General features: G+C 45.7%; 1 pseudogene; it reads right to left on the reverse strand.

Annotated features, from left to right (window-relative positions):
* Positions 1-14,193: 14,193 nt before the first annotated feature.
* LOC127229073 (60S ribosomal protein L31-like) lies at positions 14,194-14,567 on the reverse strand (annotated as a pseudogene).
* Between the last annotated feature and the right edge of the window lie 1,141 nt (positions 14,568-15,708).

Raw genomic sequence — 15,708 nt, forward strand, 5'->3', positions numbered from 1 at the left:
ACACAGTACGTTCTCTTGGTTTTGCTTGACATTTTTGGTGATGATGGTGATGATGATGTTATTTTTGAGGTATATTATGGTCCACGACAGCCTGGAACTAACAAGCCTCCTGCCTCGGCCTCCTGAGTTGCTGAGATCATAGCTGTGCGCCTGCACAGAACTGGCCTTGGTTTTGTTCATGATGCAAGCTGGGAAGTAGAACCTTCTTGACAGAGGAAGGTAGTACCCAGCAGCCGCAGTCTGGCTGATGGTGACATGGCCTTCGGGTGCTCTGGGCATGACAGCAGCTGGCTGACCTGGGAGGATGTTCTTTACCCAGGTTAGAAGCAGAGGGCTGTTTTGCTGTCATGTATTTAGCTCCATCCTACTGTGAACTGTTTATCTGCACTGGGCTTCAACCTCTTCAAATGAAGACAGGACTGTCTCCCTTTGCTCTTGACTGATTAAAACATAGGGGCCAGCACGGGAGACCAGAGGGCCATGGTTCTTGCCAAGGATGATGGGGAATATTCTTCTGTATATATGTTTCTTTTATTGGTTAATAAATAAAACACCGATTGGCTGATTGGCCAGACAGGAAGTAAGATATCTGGGCAGAATCAGGATATAAGCAGGGACAAACAGGAAATCACTGTCTTCTCTGTCTGCTCGGAGCAGTCAGCATGTAGCAGGCAAAGGAGTTGCAGGTCCAGCATACACCAATAAGCCAAGACCATGTGGAAATACATGGATTAGTAGAAATGGGTTAATAATGAAGACAGAGCTAGTCAATAAGAAACCCTAGTCACCGGCCAACAGCTTTATAACTAATATAGAGTCTGTGTGTTTGTTTGTGTGTTTGTTTGTCTTGTGTTTGGCTGTGGGACCAGGCTGGCAGGAAAGAGTGCTCGTTACAAAACAGGGGGATCTTATTGTATGAGTTCAATCCCTAAGTCCCACGGTGGAAAGAGGATTAACACCTGAAACTTGTCCTCAGACCTCTGCTTGTATGCCATGCATGTGTGCTCCAGCACATACCTACCCACACACTTACACATTATATCTATCTATATCTCTATATATTTACACAAAGCTATAGTAAAGTAATGGTGACAATAATACTCTCAAAGTGGATCAAAGGACTGAATTTAAAAATACATATGAACCACCTTCCCAAACCCCAGTGGGAATGGTGGCTGCGGTAGCTATTGTTACTCTGTTAATATCTCAGTGACTGCAGAACAGTGTCTCTGCACATTTGAGGAAACAACGCATGGGTTCCCAGAATCCACAGAGTAAGAACATAGCCAGTGGTGGCCACTTTGGGTCACACGGAGCTAGGCCTCCTCGGCTACAAGGGAGAAAGGATGTCTGTACTGTAGGATAAGGGATGCCTCTTGAAGCTCAGTTGAGACTTGTCAGGCCTTTTATGTTCAGAGAACAAAAGAAGACTGAAGAAAGGGAGGGAGGGGAGTGGGAAGGGAGGGCTGAGCAGGGCAGGCTGCAGCAGGCCAGCCCTCAGCTGCAGGCCTTTCCCTGCCTGCACTGGGCAGGGCCGGAGGCTCTTGTTCTGTGCTCATCACCAGCCCTGAGGTGAGCGAGGCTTTGATGGACACATGCGTCAAGTCTGAAGAAGAGGGCAATGACACAGCCCTGCCCAGTGCTGTCCTTTAATTTCCCCTAGGTCACTTCGCCTTTCTAGATTTCCGGTGGTCTAGCCATGTGTGGCTGAGCTATGAAATGAGAAATGAATTACATCATTCCAGATGCCACCACTCCAGATGCCACCATTCTGGATGCCACCACCCCAGCTGCCACCATTCCAGGGCCCTCCATCACCTGGGATAACTCAGGGGCAGCCATATACTATCTTCTAGTTAATTTCTTTGCCCCACACACCATTCACACATTTTCTAGTTTTAGAATGAACCAAGCAAAGAGATTTAATTTCACCTTAGTTCCAATTCTTCCCTCTAACATAAGACAACTCACTTTTTCTGAACTGTGCACAGGTCCAACCCTCCCTAACCCCAGCGCATGAAAGCCAAGATTTGAAAGCTTTTGAGCATGCCATCCAAGGTCTCTGACTTCAGAGTATTTTGGATTCGGGATTTTCAGGTTAGGGATGTGCAACTGGTAAACTGTATGTGACGATGGCATCGTGGGAAGCACTGTGGAGTTTGAAATCCGTTGGAGTCTTTGAAGAAGGGTTGGCTTGCTGAGCTTCGGATCTTGTTGGAAGTAGATGTGCGGGTAGACTGTGGCTCAGTAGGAGGGAGTTGCTACTCCAGGGTGTCTGAGCACTGCTGTGGCCTGGCCCTTTGCTTCTCGCACATAGGACATGCTAGAGGGGTTACTCCTCCAACTGAAAACTGGGGTCTGGGGGATGGCAGAGAAAGTTGCTGTCTTTGAGAACTCATTTGTGTTCATTGTCAGCACGTGTGCATGCCTCTCTCTCTCTCTCTCTCTCTCTCTCTCTCTCTCTCTCTCTCTCTCTCTCTCTGTGTGTGTGTGTGTTTAGTTACAGGTAAATGAGAGAAGTTGTAGCAAACACTAACGTGGGCCTAACACTCAAAAAGGTGAGACAGACAGATCTTCTCTGTGAGTTCAAGACCAGCCTGATCTACATACCAAGTTGCAGGCCAGCTAGGGTTACATAATGAGACCCTGTGTGAAAATTACAATAAAACTAAAACAAGGTGGAGATCATGGAGGAAGACATGAACCAGCGGTTTTCTGTATATTTAACATCTGTTTTTCAAAGCGCATCGAAGACCCACAGTGGCTTCATGTCTATACTGTGTGACATGCAGTCACCCCTTGCTGTTCCTCCCATTCTTTTTCTGCTCCTCATAGTTGGGCACAATGTCAGAAAACCAAACATCCATTGCAGCTTAAAATGCCTGAGAAAATAAGAACCTTTCTGATCTGATCTGGTTTGGTCTCTTACCCATTTACAGAAATAGAATTGCAGATCTTGGAGTTGTTATGGGCATCAGGCAGGCATGGGGGATGACACATCCTTGTAAGCAGGATTGCTACTGGGGCCAGGAATGAAAACGCTTGCGCCTACTTAAAAAACTGGAGTGAGTCATGTCTGGTGAGTTCACCCTTTGATTTAGGTGCCAGGAATGATCAGCCCTTTCAGATACATTATCCAATTAGTGGGATGGGCCTGCCTACTGGCAAGGCTTGCTAGCTGCTCATGCCAGGCCTTCTAGGGTTGTCATGGAGACCATCAGAGTAGATTCCTTTGACTGGGGAAGGTGTCTCTTAGAGATGGGAAGCCAAGTACAGGGCTTTGGGTTCTAAGTCAGGGCCCCAAGCAGTTGGAGAATGGGCTGGGTATACAAGACTCCTAGGGAGTAGAAACACCTGGATTATCATGGCCAAGAAACCCTCCACATGACCCACAATCAGAGGGACATTCTAGGCTTTCCTGCAATCCCTCTGAACCATGTGACCGCTAACTGTTAGCTGTAATTCCAAGATATTCAGCCCACATCAAGAAGGCTTACTTGAGTTCTCAGGGGTTGATGAAAGTTGTTCATCAGAGGTACTAGTTAGTGTTCCTCTGGAACAAACACTTAAGATGATCGAAGGACTATTTAGGATCATGGCTTTCGGGGTTTTGGTTCATAATTGGCTGGATCCCTGGCTCTTGAGCCTATAGCAAAGTACCACATTGTGATGGAAACAGCATCACAAGGCTAAGCCATTCACTTCATGGCCAGGATGCTGAGGCCATCCAGGAAGGGAGCAGCAGCCTGTGAGGCCATGATCCCAGTAGCCTAGAACTTCCCACTCAGCCCCAGATGCTAAAGGTTCATAGACCTCTCTCATGGGTGGCAGGAGACCACAGACAAGGCACAAAAGCTGTGGGTTCTGTATGTATCATGCAGGGTTCTGTAGAGAACAGAACTGTTAGAATGAATATATTTTACAAAGGGGATTTAATATGTTGGTTTACATGATGTTAACTGGGTAGTTCAACAATGGCTACCTGCAGCACCAGAGAAACCAGGAACCCAGTAGCTGCCCAACCTGTGAAGCTGGGTCCTTCAGAAGTCCTAATCTGGTACCACAGCCCTGGAAGATCCTGGGGGAGCTACTGATCTTCAGACCACACTAGAAGGCAGAGGAAACTGGAGCCTAGTGGCAATGGCAGATGGCATTACAGGAAGCTAACTGATGGGGTGATGTTCTCACCCTGGTGGGGTGATGTTCTCACCATCAAAGGCAGCGGCAGAGCAGCACTGATGTCCTCCTGGACCACTTTGTGTCTGGACAGCTGCCAGAAGGCACTGTCCGCCCTGGAGGGGGGGATCTCCCTCCCTTATAGTTGATCTTCCCTGGAAATGTTCTCACAGGCTTGCCCAAAGATATATCCAATTTAGCCACTGCTAGATCTAGCAGATCATATCGCCCTTGCCTATGATGCACATTATCTTGAACAATGCCGCCAGGTCTTCCTGATGCAGCTCAAGTTAGTGTAGCCTGGGTGGCTGTCCCTTGAAGTGTCACCACTGAGAGGAAAGTCAGCAGTGGAATCTTCAGGAAGGATCATATGCCTCCTTGGTCACATCGGACGTAAATCCATTTATGGGCTGGCAAACTGGAGTTCAAGGGGAAGACCCTTCTGTGGGTTTCTGTTATGTCTTGGCGATGCCTTCAAACACACCCTTCAACCTCCACAGGAGCTGCAGGTAGAAAGGGAGGTGACAGCTAATATTTAGGCAAATCAGCTGAGAGCCACATAGCTGTCGTCAGAGTTGGAATTTGGACACGGGCATATTTGGCTCTGTAGTCTAACAGGATGTCACATAAACCAATGACCAAGAAAAAGTAGGTGTGCCACCTAGAGTGTCGCTCTTATACACTTTCTCCTTTAAAAACATTGTTTGGGACTGGAGAGATAGCACAGGGGCTGGGCACTTGCTGCTTTGGCAGAGGACCTGAATTTGGTTCCCAGCACTGATGCCAAGTGGCTTACAATTGCCAGCAACTCCAACTCCAGCTCCTGGGGATCTGACATCTTCTTCTGGTTTCCACGGACACCAGACTCATGAGCACACACTGCTCCCCGCCTCCAGACACATAAATAAAAAGGCAAATCTTTAAGGAGGGTATTCATTGAAGGAATGGAGAAAAGGCAAAACAGCATTGTGGGTAGTACCCATCAGCTAGAGTGGAGACTGTGAGGACCTGTGCCTTTGCTGTGGTCAGGAACAAGTGCTTCCTGATGTCAGTGTCCCACCAACTTCCATGAAGTCTTTTAGGAGCTGAGGGAGGAATATATGCAGCCCAGACAGATAGTCAAGGCAGTTGTCCCCAACATTCCATTCATCCTTCCTTCTTGTTGTGGATGGAAACAGGCTGAGTGCATTGATTCTCATCCAATGGCCACATTTCACAGTCTCCTCTGAGACTTGTAGGGGCCAGTGACCAAGTTTAAAACTGATGAGATAGGAGCTGGACGATGTGTTGGAGGTTAAGTGTAGATGCTGCCTTTGCAGACGACCTGTGTTGGGTTCCCAGGACCCATCCCCTAAGACTTACAACAGCCTATAACTCCAGCTTCAGGGGATCTGGTGCCCTGGCATCCTCAGACAACTACACTCATGTGCATACTTCCCTTACATACACACAACTTAAAATAAATCTTGTAAAAAGACGGGTAAGATGAGAGAGAAGTGACAAAGCCTTAGAAGATGAAAGGGCTGACCCCATTGCCTGACCTAGGAAATCCCAATAGCTCTGAGAACCTCAAGCTAAAAAGCCTGTGTTGAAAGTAGCAGAGTTTTGCTCCTGTCCGGGCTACTTTTCTCTTAAAGGGAAGTAAATATATTTCAGCTACTATTTTGGGGGGTTTCATCAGAACCCTGAAGACTATAACTCAGGAGCTCCAAAGGTGGAAATCAACATGAAATGGATCGTGAATACAAGAAATTAGTTCAGGCCTCCCCCAGAGTGAAAATGCCTTCTGACTAAGTACATGAGGCCTCCCTTCCTACCCCTGGTTAACCAGGGCCACATGGGGTGAGAAAGTGCAGCCTTGGAGGTGGAATGTCCAGGGTTCAGAGCAGCACAGGACTAGGCTGGACCAGTGTGCACACGTGAGGCATTGCTGGACTTTTATTTAACAGAGACCCAATCTCCTTTCATGTAGATCTTTAATAGTCACTGCGTGGACACTGCATACAAACTGGACTCACGTGGAATAGACAATAGATGAGATTTCTACATCTGATGCAGAGAAGCATGCAAAGAAAAACAGAATCATCTCTTTATGAAGCGTGTGTGCGCACGTGTGCTTGCTTGTGTGTGTTCACGAGTGTGTGCATGTGCATGTGCATGCACGAGTGTGTGTGCATGTGTGTGTATGTGTGTGTGTATGTGTGTGCGTGTGTGGTATTCCTATCCAGTAAGAGTAGTGCTGGCTAGAAGCTCAGTCTATGGTTCCAACTCAGATGCTCAGCATCTCAGCATGCGTGGAGGCGGACAGGTGGACAGGATGTTTGTTTCAGGGATGGCTTTTAAGCCTGTGACAAAGCCTTTTCCTTGAACTGCTGGATCATTCCGGGAAAGCTGGGCACCATGACAACAGAATACTGACTTAGGTCTGTGGAGAATCATACTGGTAATATAGCTGAATTCAACCTATCATCCTGCAATAAGTTCTCCAACTCCAGAGGGCTTTAGTGTTAAGCTACTTTCCCTACCTGACATCAAACCCCAGAACCACCCAGCCAAGCCATTTCCCAATTCCCAACCCCCAGAAACATTATAGGAAAGGATTTCTGCACAATAGTTTGTTAAGATACATATAGGAGCTGAGTGTAACTTAGTGGTGGAGTGATTGCCCAGCACACAACAGGCCTAAGGTTCAATCACTAGCACCTCCTAAATAATGCCCCTGTGTAATTCTCAGTGTATGATTGTTATGAGTAGTTTTTCCGCCAGCCTGGTCCCACAGCCACCCCAGCCCCAAATAACACACAGAGACATTGTATTAGATATAAAGCTATTGGCCAGTTACTAGTGTTTTTTATTGGCTAGTTCTGTCTTAAATATTAACCCATTTCTATTAATATAAGAGTCTTCATGTGGGCTTGGCTTACTGGAGAGAGAATCAGGACCTCTGTTTTCTTGGTCCTACATTTTGAATATCCTACCTATCCCCGAATCTTCCTTGTTCCCTTGTCCTGCCTATCTTGCTTTCCTATTGGCCAACAGGGCTTTATTCATTAACCAATAAGAGAAACATATTTATAGAATGACATCTCCATTATATGATTTCATTTCTGTTGCTGTGATAAGGATTTATTTTAGCTCACAGTTCCAGGTACAGTCTATCATGATAGAAATGTCAAGGTACAAACTGTCATGATGGGAATGTGAAGGTACAGTCTATCATGGTGGGAACATCAAGGTACAGTCTATCATGATGGGAATATCAAGGTACAATCTCTCATGATGGACATATCAAGGTACAATCTATCACGATGGGAATGTCAAGGTACAGCCTATCATGGTGGGAACATCAAGGCATCAGAGTCTTGAAGCAGCTGGTTACATTGTATCTACAGCCAGAAGCAGCTGGTTACATTGTATCTACAGCCAGAAGAGAACAATGTATGCACTCATCTGTTCCAGTCTCTTTCTCCATTTGCACAGCCCAGGATCCCCTGCCAGGGAATGGTGCCACCCATGGTAGGCAGGTCTTCCTACCTAAATTAATATAAATAAAATAATCCCCCACAGACATGCCCAGAGGCCCATCTCCCAGGTGAATCTACATTCTGTCAAGCTGACAATCTCAACCACTATAGGACCACTCATAGGAAGTGCCCCCCCAGTGGCATTTTGTCCTGAAAAACCTGCAGTGTTGGATCTGAATAACACTCTGTATCTGGTGTTGACTCTGGTGAATGAGAAATCTAAACCAACATCTGAGGCGTTTTAATATGCAGAGGGCTCTGACCCCTGCCTCATGGGGTGATATGAGCTTTGGCTTTGATGGTTACAGAGACTGCCTGTCCTCATTCCCTCCTCTTAGCTGCATACACCCACCATGATTCTTCACAATATGTACATCAGTCACATGATCTTTTCATAATCTTTGCACTTTGTTTGGGTGCAGATGGAACTGGTAGTTTCTTGCCTTTGCTATTTCAAACCCCTTTTACATAACACACATTGGAGAGAAGATGGTTCAGGACTGTACTCGGGCAGAGACAGAAGCAGACACATCAGCTAGCCTGGCATCTGCCCTCCCCGGACTCTACCATAGAACCTGTCTTAGTTATGGTTTGTATTGCTGTGAAGAGACACCAAGAGCATGGCAACTCTCATATAGAGAACATGTAATCAGGGGTGGCTCACTTACAGTATCAGAGGTCCACGTAGGGGAGCATGGCAGCCTGCAGGCAGACATGGGGCTGGAGCTGAGATTGCTGCATCTTGCAGGCAACAGGAAGTCAACTGTCTGAGGGAAGATTGAGGAAAAAAAAAAAAAAAAAAGAGACCTCAAAGCCCGCCCCCAGAGTGACACACTTCCTCCAATGAGGCCACACCTCCTCTAGTGTCACTCCTTTTGGGGACCGTTTTCTTTCAAACCACCGCAGTGTCTATTATTGAAGAGGTTGGTCTCTCTTTCTTCACACAGTCAGGCCCTTGTGGCCCCCCTGTCGTGTCTGGATTGTATATGCTGAGCAGCCATCTGAACAGGTACGTTTTGTGACAGCGTGTGGCCATGAGCATTCCTCTGAGAATATACTCATGTCTCAGTCACTCACGGGAACATATGTGACTCCAGTTTTCATTCCTGCCCAGCCTCATTTACAGATTGTGTCAGCTATGGAATGTGACTTAAGCTATTTTAATATATTTGATAATCAAACTTAACATTTTCAAAGGTGGGAGCCATGGACCCTACAGGTCTCATGTGTTCCACAAACTAATATCTTTTAGGGTACATGATGGGTTATGGGTCAGGAGGTGACTGACAGTTATAGCAAAGTCATTAGGCTCACAGCCCTTGTTAGAGGCTTGGAAAAGTATCATGTGACTACAGCCCACAGTGCCAGAATAGGTCAGTCTTAAGAAAATGGAATTCAGTCATATCCAGTTAGATATAAATGGAAATCAACCTCATTTATCCAACCACCCTACCAGCGAGTCCTGGTGTTTCTCATCCTAATGACCTCATAATATTGCAACAAGGAATAAAATGACACTCTAGCTAGTGCTTGAGCGTCACAGTAAGATGGCTACACTAGGTGGCTTCTGAGCAATTCTAAGTTAATGTTCAGAGGTCATCTGCATGAAGCCGTAATGTTCACACAAAATGTGTGCATGCATCTAAAGGTGAACAGTTTGATCCGATGTTCTTGCCATCTTGATGTCTTCATTTCCTCTTTATTTTAAAGCTCTGTTTCATTTTAGATTATGTATATGTGGGTGCCCATGTGTGGGTATGTGCTCATGAGTGCAGGTGCTTACCGAGGCTAGAAGAGGCCACCAGATCCCCTGAAGCTGGAGTGAAAAGCTGTAACACACGCTGACGAGGGTCCCAGGGACAGAACGCATTCAATAGTATGCATGCCTCACACTGTGTGCTCAGTTACAGCACAGTTCCAGCAGCTTCTGTTCTGGAGATATGCTGCTGTATTTTGGAGATGACTGACTTAAGTTTTATGAAACTTTGGTTTGTAAAATGGTATGAATGAATTGAAAGAAACAGGTTGTACTGGGACTTCCTATGGAAACGGCCCCAGCCTAGTGATTCACCAAGGATGGGAGTGTGTAGGGGGAATTTTCTGCTCTGGGCAGACACACAGGAGTTTCCTTATCTGTCCAGCACTCAAAGACAATACTAAGCCAACTAAAAGTAAACTTGCTTTTGTGTCACTACACTCTAGGGACCCTCAGCAGCAACAAGGCTGACATTCTCTCCCTTTTCTCTAGAACTTTTTTTTGATGTGATAACTACACACACTTCCTCTGAACACATCGAGAAGGTCCTTTCTTTTCTCTTCTTTCTGACATTTTTTATATTTGTTTGTTTTGTGTGGAGGCATATGTATTTATGTGCCAAGCAGGATGTGTGGAGATCAGAGGACAGTTTGCTGTAGTCAGGTCTCTCTACCTTGTGAGTCCTAGGGATAGAATTCAGGTCTCACATCTTGGTGGCAAGTGTCCTTATCAAATGAACCATCTCACCCCTCACCCACCTGGTGGACCCTTTAATAGTTATGGAGTTAGTTCAGAGAATTCCTCTAGGTTCACATGGAGTGTGTACATATTGATGTTGAAGGACATTGTCGGGTAGCATTCCCTCCTGAAAGGGATGAACTTCACTCCACTCGGGAAGCAAACAAGTCTTACACATCTCGAAAATCCCATCAGCACAGAGATGATTCTTGATCTAAATTATCACATAAGTACCTGTTCTTCCCGTTCTTAGTCACACCTTCCTCACTAGCCAGGCCTCCCGTGTCCACATTTCTCTCAACATTATTGTCTTCTGAACTCTCACTAGAACAGCCCACTAAGCTCTCAGCACTCAAGGGTTTTTCCATCTTAAAGATTCAAGTACTTCCATAATATCTTCTGAAACATGGTTAGGTCCATCACAGCAATGTAAACAGAGGTTTCTCTGTCCTGCTCTGTACCATAGCCACTTCCAGATAATTACTCAGAGGCTTATACCAATTATTAAAACTCAACCAATAGCTCAGGCTTATTATTAGCTAACTCTTACATTTAAATTAACCTATATTTCTATCTGTGTCTTGCTATGTGGCTCATTTTCTACATATCCTGCTTGTTCTGAAGCTGACTGACTCTTTCCTTACTCCACCCCTTCTCATCAGAGTTCTCAGTTTCATAGTTCTGCCTAACCGTATCCCACCTGGCTATTGGTTAAGTAGTTTTTATTATTAACCAATGAGAGGAATGCATATTCACAGTGTACAGAAAGATCATCTTACAGCACAGCAACACCCCACTTCTGGTACCAAGTTCGGTGTTAGTTACTTTTCTGTTGCTGTGAGAAAATATTTGCACCAAAAGCAATTTGGGGAAGAAGGGAGAAAGAGTTTAATTTGGCTTATATTTCCATAACACAGTCCACCTTTGAAGGAAATTAGGGTAGGAACTCAATAGGTAAAACCAGAGAGAGAAATCATGAATAAATTCAGCTTGCTCGTTTGTTCTCTGGCTTGCTCACAGACTCCTGCTCAAGTACTCTTCTTAAATACCCCAAGACAACCCACAGTGGCCTGGCATCTCCTATGTCAAGATAATCCCTCACAAACATGCCCTCAGACCAACCTGATCCAGGTAATTCTTCAGTTGTGGCTTCTCTTCTCAGATGACTCTAGGCTGTGTTAAATACACAATTGAAACTCAGATTGTTTGTACATTGTAACTATTCCACATGCTGTTTCTTCTCCCTCTTAAGTAGCAGCTTTCACAAGTGTCACTAAATTCTTTCAGCACAGGTCCTAGGCAAGCCCTGTAGGAAATAACTTCTTAGCTGTATTTCTAGAGTGCTCTGCTATCTAAAAATCACTGCTTGGAAATCTCCGGACCATGCCTCAAGAATCCTAGCCCCACCCTCAGTGGGGGACACCATGGTGCTTCATGCTTGCGACCTCTCGTGGTGCTGCCCTCTTGTCCCCATGCAGGGCTTCTACTGCTGGACCCTGTAGTTCAGCTGCTGGGACCTGCCTTGAGCCAGGCACTATGTGAATTCTCAGGCTGTCCGCATCTAGGGTCTGTTTGGGAGGAATTATATAAACTCCAAGCTCCATTGTCTCCAAGGCAGACATGATAGAAGTGTCCATCAGAGCTCTTCACGTGGATGGACTTTCTCTTCCACGATCCTGGTTTCCCCACTTCCCACCCTCCTCCACCACCTCAAGCCACTGTCTGCTTCTCTGGGAACCTTACTTATGACACCCCTCGACTCCCTGAATCCACACATTACACACCCTGCTTCTCTTCTCTGCCCCCTGTGCATGTGGAATTCAGGACAGTCAGCACTGAGCCTCAAGTCCTTCCAGATTTTCGTCTTCTAAGATTACAGTCTTATGTTACTGACGTTTGGAGCTTATCCAGTTTTGGGGCACAAGTGGCAACTTTCATCTCTGGGGTGTGCCCAGACAACCCCAGGTTCTCCCTCTTTCTCCTCTGCACTGACATGTATCCCAAATCTGCCTCACCAGACAGAGCACCTGCCAGTCCTCTGGGGGAGGTGACTAGAGGGGAACTCAGTAACCTTGACCATCGGGCTGAGTCAGCTCCTTCGGGTTAGAACTTTCTTGCTTTCTGTGGCCATTTTCACCCTCCAAGTTCTGGGTGAAATACGACCATCTCCGCAGAACCTTCCCTGAATCCAGCATGAATCTATGCTCATCTTTGATCTTTTGAAATCTGCCTCCCCAGTGGACTGATGGCATGTCTGGGATGGGAAGAACATCTAAGAAAGCCAGATTCCCTCAGGGGCCTCAGTCTTAGTAGTGGCATGATGTCTGATGAAATTCAGGACCTGCATGGGATGCTATGTTAGTAAGACTATCAGGTGTGTGCAGCACATGCCAACGGGAGAGGGAACCTAGCCTGTCTTTTGATTATCCAGAGAGCAAACTCCCAACTCTCACTCCCCAGTCAGCCTGCAACTTCAGCTGTTAGAAGGATTTCACTGAAGTATGACTGCTGCTGTCTACAATGTGTCTACCTAAGCACCACAAGCCCATTATTGACATCAGCTATCCACCCAGTCACTGTTGAATGCTTACATATGGAGTAAACACAAATATCCTGGAGTCCTACATTTTGCTGATTATAGCCTAATATATGACATGAGCACCATCAGTATTGGCTCTAATGAGCTTCCTGTTGCAACAGCAGCAATGACACCATTGTCTCAGCAGCTCTGTGGGTGTCCCAAAGGATGGCTACCTCCTCTGTAGAGGTTGCTGCCATGGGAAGCCGAGCCCTGTGGCTCCCATGAAGTGTTGCATGGGGTCCCAGCTTGCTGCTACTAGCTGCCCCACTGTACACACTTCCTTGATCATACCCTCTGAGATGTTTGGCTTCCTCTAAAACAGTAGTTCTCAATGTGTGGGTGGCAACCCCTTGGGTAAGGTCTTCCCTCTTGAATGAACTGAATCTAGACACTCCCTTACAGACATCTTGGAGTTTGTCTCCTAATTGGTTCTAGATCTTGGTGAGTAGAGAGTATTATTGATGGTTGTGAGCCTAGCCTTTAATAGCTAAGCCATCTCATTAATCATAGAGAGTGGGCTACTACTGCTGGGTATAAAATCTGGACTTGCAAAGGGAGAAATAGTTGTGGTCCCTGGAGACCTGGAATATACACTGGCTTACCACAGCCATTGAACAGTATCTGAGGTCTTATTTTGGAAGTTGATATATTAGTACAGTGACTTGTTTGATTCTGGTGGATCAAAATTCTACATGGTTTCTATTCTCCTCCTAGTATGCAGAGTTGTTCTGGAAGGTAAACAGCATATCTTTCAAACTCTCTTGAACCTAGATTCTGGACATGATTTTCTTTCAGTTCAATTGCTATGTGCTGATAGTGTATAGGGCAGAAGGGAGGGACTTGTGCTCGCTCTCCTGTGCTTGCTATTTTCACAGGGTAGTGTGGGGGAGACTCCAGCATTCTGCAGAAGCTTAGCAAAGGTCCTGTGTCCAGGTATATAGAGTATTGAGAGAGGTACTTCAGTCTGATTCTGGGGTGAAGTGCAGATTTTTTGAACCTCCCTGGAAATACATCTGAGTGTTTCTGAACATGGCTTCCTCTGCCTGGTCACTCTCTTTCTCTAAGATCCAGCTACAAGCTGGTGTGGGGATGGGCAAGGAACTTCCCACCTCTGCCCTCAGAGGAAAGGGAAACCAGGCCATTGGAGAGGTTCTAGGAATGGCTTGTGCGCCCTTCCTGGGCGATGGGGAACTTGATCCAGTTGTGTACAGTGTGGGCTGGGTTTCTTTCTTTCTTCATTCCTTTCTTCCTGTGAAAACTCATCCGGATACAGTTTTATTCTTTCATTTTAAACTTTTATTAATTGATTAATAAAAATTCTGTACATGTGTAGGACAATGGGATGGCTTAATACATATGAACAATATTGACATATACATCAGCTCACATATTGATCATCTATTTTTAGTGAGAACATGTTAGTTCTCATCCACATTGACTGTCTGTAGATTTTGGAATGTGGTAACAGGCATGTAGATTACAATGTATACAGCTTGTTTGGGGAGTCCTTATCCTCGTTACATTTTCTGGATAAATGTACACGGATACGGTATGGAACATTCCTTATTCCTTTGGCCCAGATGGCTTTATTGAGCCTGGTATTGATGCGAACATCTGGGGTCCCCATCTCCTTCATGGCAAATTTCCAGATTTTTTTGAGTGCCCGAGGAGCACGCTTCTTGAAGCCCACACCATGGATACGCTTGTGGATGTTGATGGTGTACTCCCGGGTCACCACCTCGTTGATGGCAGAACGGCCCTTCTTCTCATCATCCTTCTTCACGGAAGCCATCCTGCCGGGGCCCCATAAGTCTATGTTTTGAATCTAGCTCTGACATCTGTGACTCACCTTTGGTAGCTACAGTCCCCAGGCCCTTGTGATGACTAACTGAACCTCGCTCCTCTCTCAGAAGACTTTGCTTTTCCATCTAGCCCCTTCTCCCCAGCATCTCCCTTTCATGTGGCTTTTGGTAGCAACCTTTAAAGGCCCCCATCACCAGGGACCATGACTGAATCAGATATCTTCCCACCAGGGGTGGATAGGCACCAGAATGAGTACAGTGTGGTCTAAACACCTGATACAAGGCACATGGGACTGGAGTCCAGGTCCTTGGACAGGAGATCCCAACTCTGATTCCACAACACAGATAAGGCAGGGTGAGCATGACCAGGTATAGACCGGAAGGCACCAAGGCTGCAGTGCTGATAGGGCTCTCACTTCTTTTTTTAAAGATTTATTTATTTAGTGTGTGAGGGCTCTATCTGCACGTACACCTTTGCGCCAGAAAAGGGCATCAGATCCCTCTATAGATGGTTGTGAGCCACCATGTGGTTGCTGGGAATTGAACTCAGGACCTCACAGCCAGTGATTTGCTGAGTCATCTCTCCAGCCCTAGTCTCTGTCATCTTTATGGTTAGATGAACAGGTATGCTGAGTCTGTGAAAATAAAATTCAAGCCATATTTAGGAGACGTACAACATTTATGTATGTGCAAATGTTTATGTGTGCATGTATGTATATGTGTATGCATATGCGTATTGTTCATGCATGTAATGGTATACATGGATGTAGCTGTGAGTATGTATATCTAAGTACATATATGTGTGCATGTATGCAGATGTGTATGTGCATATATTGCATATATGCATATATTTGTGACTGTATGTGTATATTCATATCTATTGTGTATATTTATGCATGTCCATGATGTCTATGCATGTTTGTGTTATGTAGCATGTATGTTGTATATATGTGTTTGTCTCTGTACATGTATATGGTTGTTGGTGAGCATGCATGCAGGTGGTGTTCTGGGTATCTGTGACATGTGTTCCTACATGTCTATGTATATTTGTATGAAGGTGTAGGATCAGGCACTTGTGTACAATGTAAGTTTAAATATTTGTATGCCTGTTCAGGTGTATATCGGCATGTT

The sequence above is a fragment of the Phodopus roborovskii genome, unplaced genomic scaffold (genome assembly GCF_943737965.1).
Source record: "Phodopus roborovskii unplaced genomic scaffold, PHOROB, whole genome shotgun sequence".
NCBI lineage: Eukaryota > Metazoa > Chordata > Mammalia > Rodentia > Cricetidae > Phodopus > Phodopus roborovskii.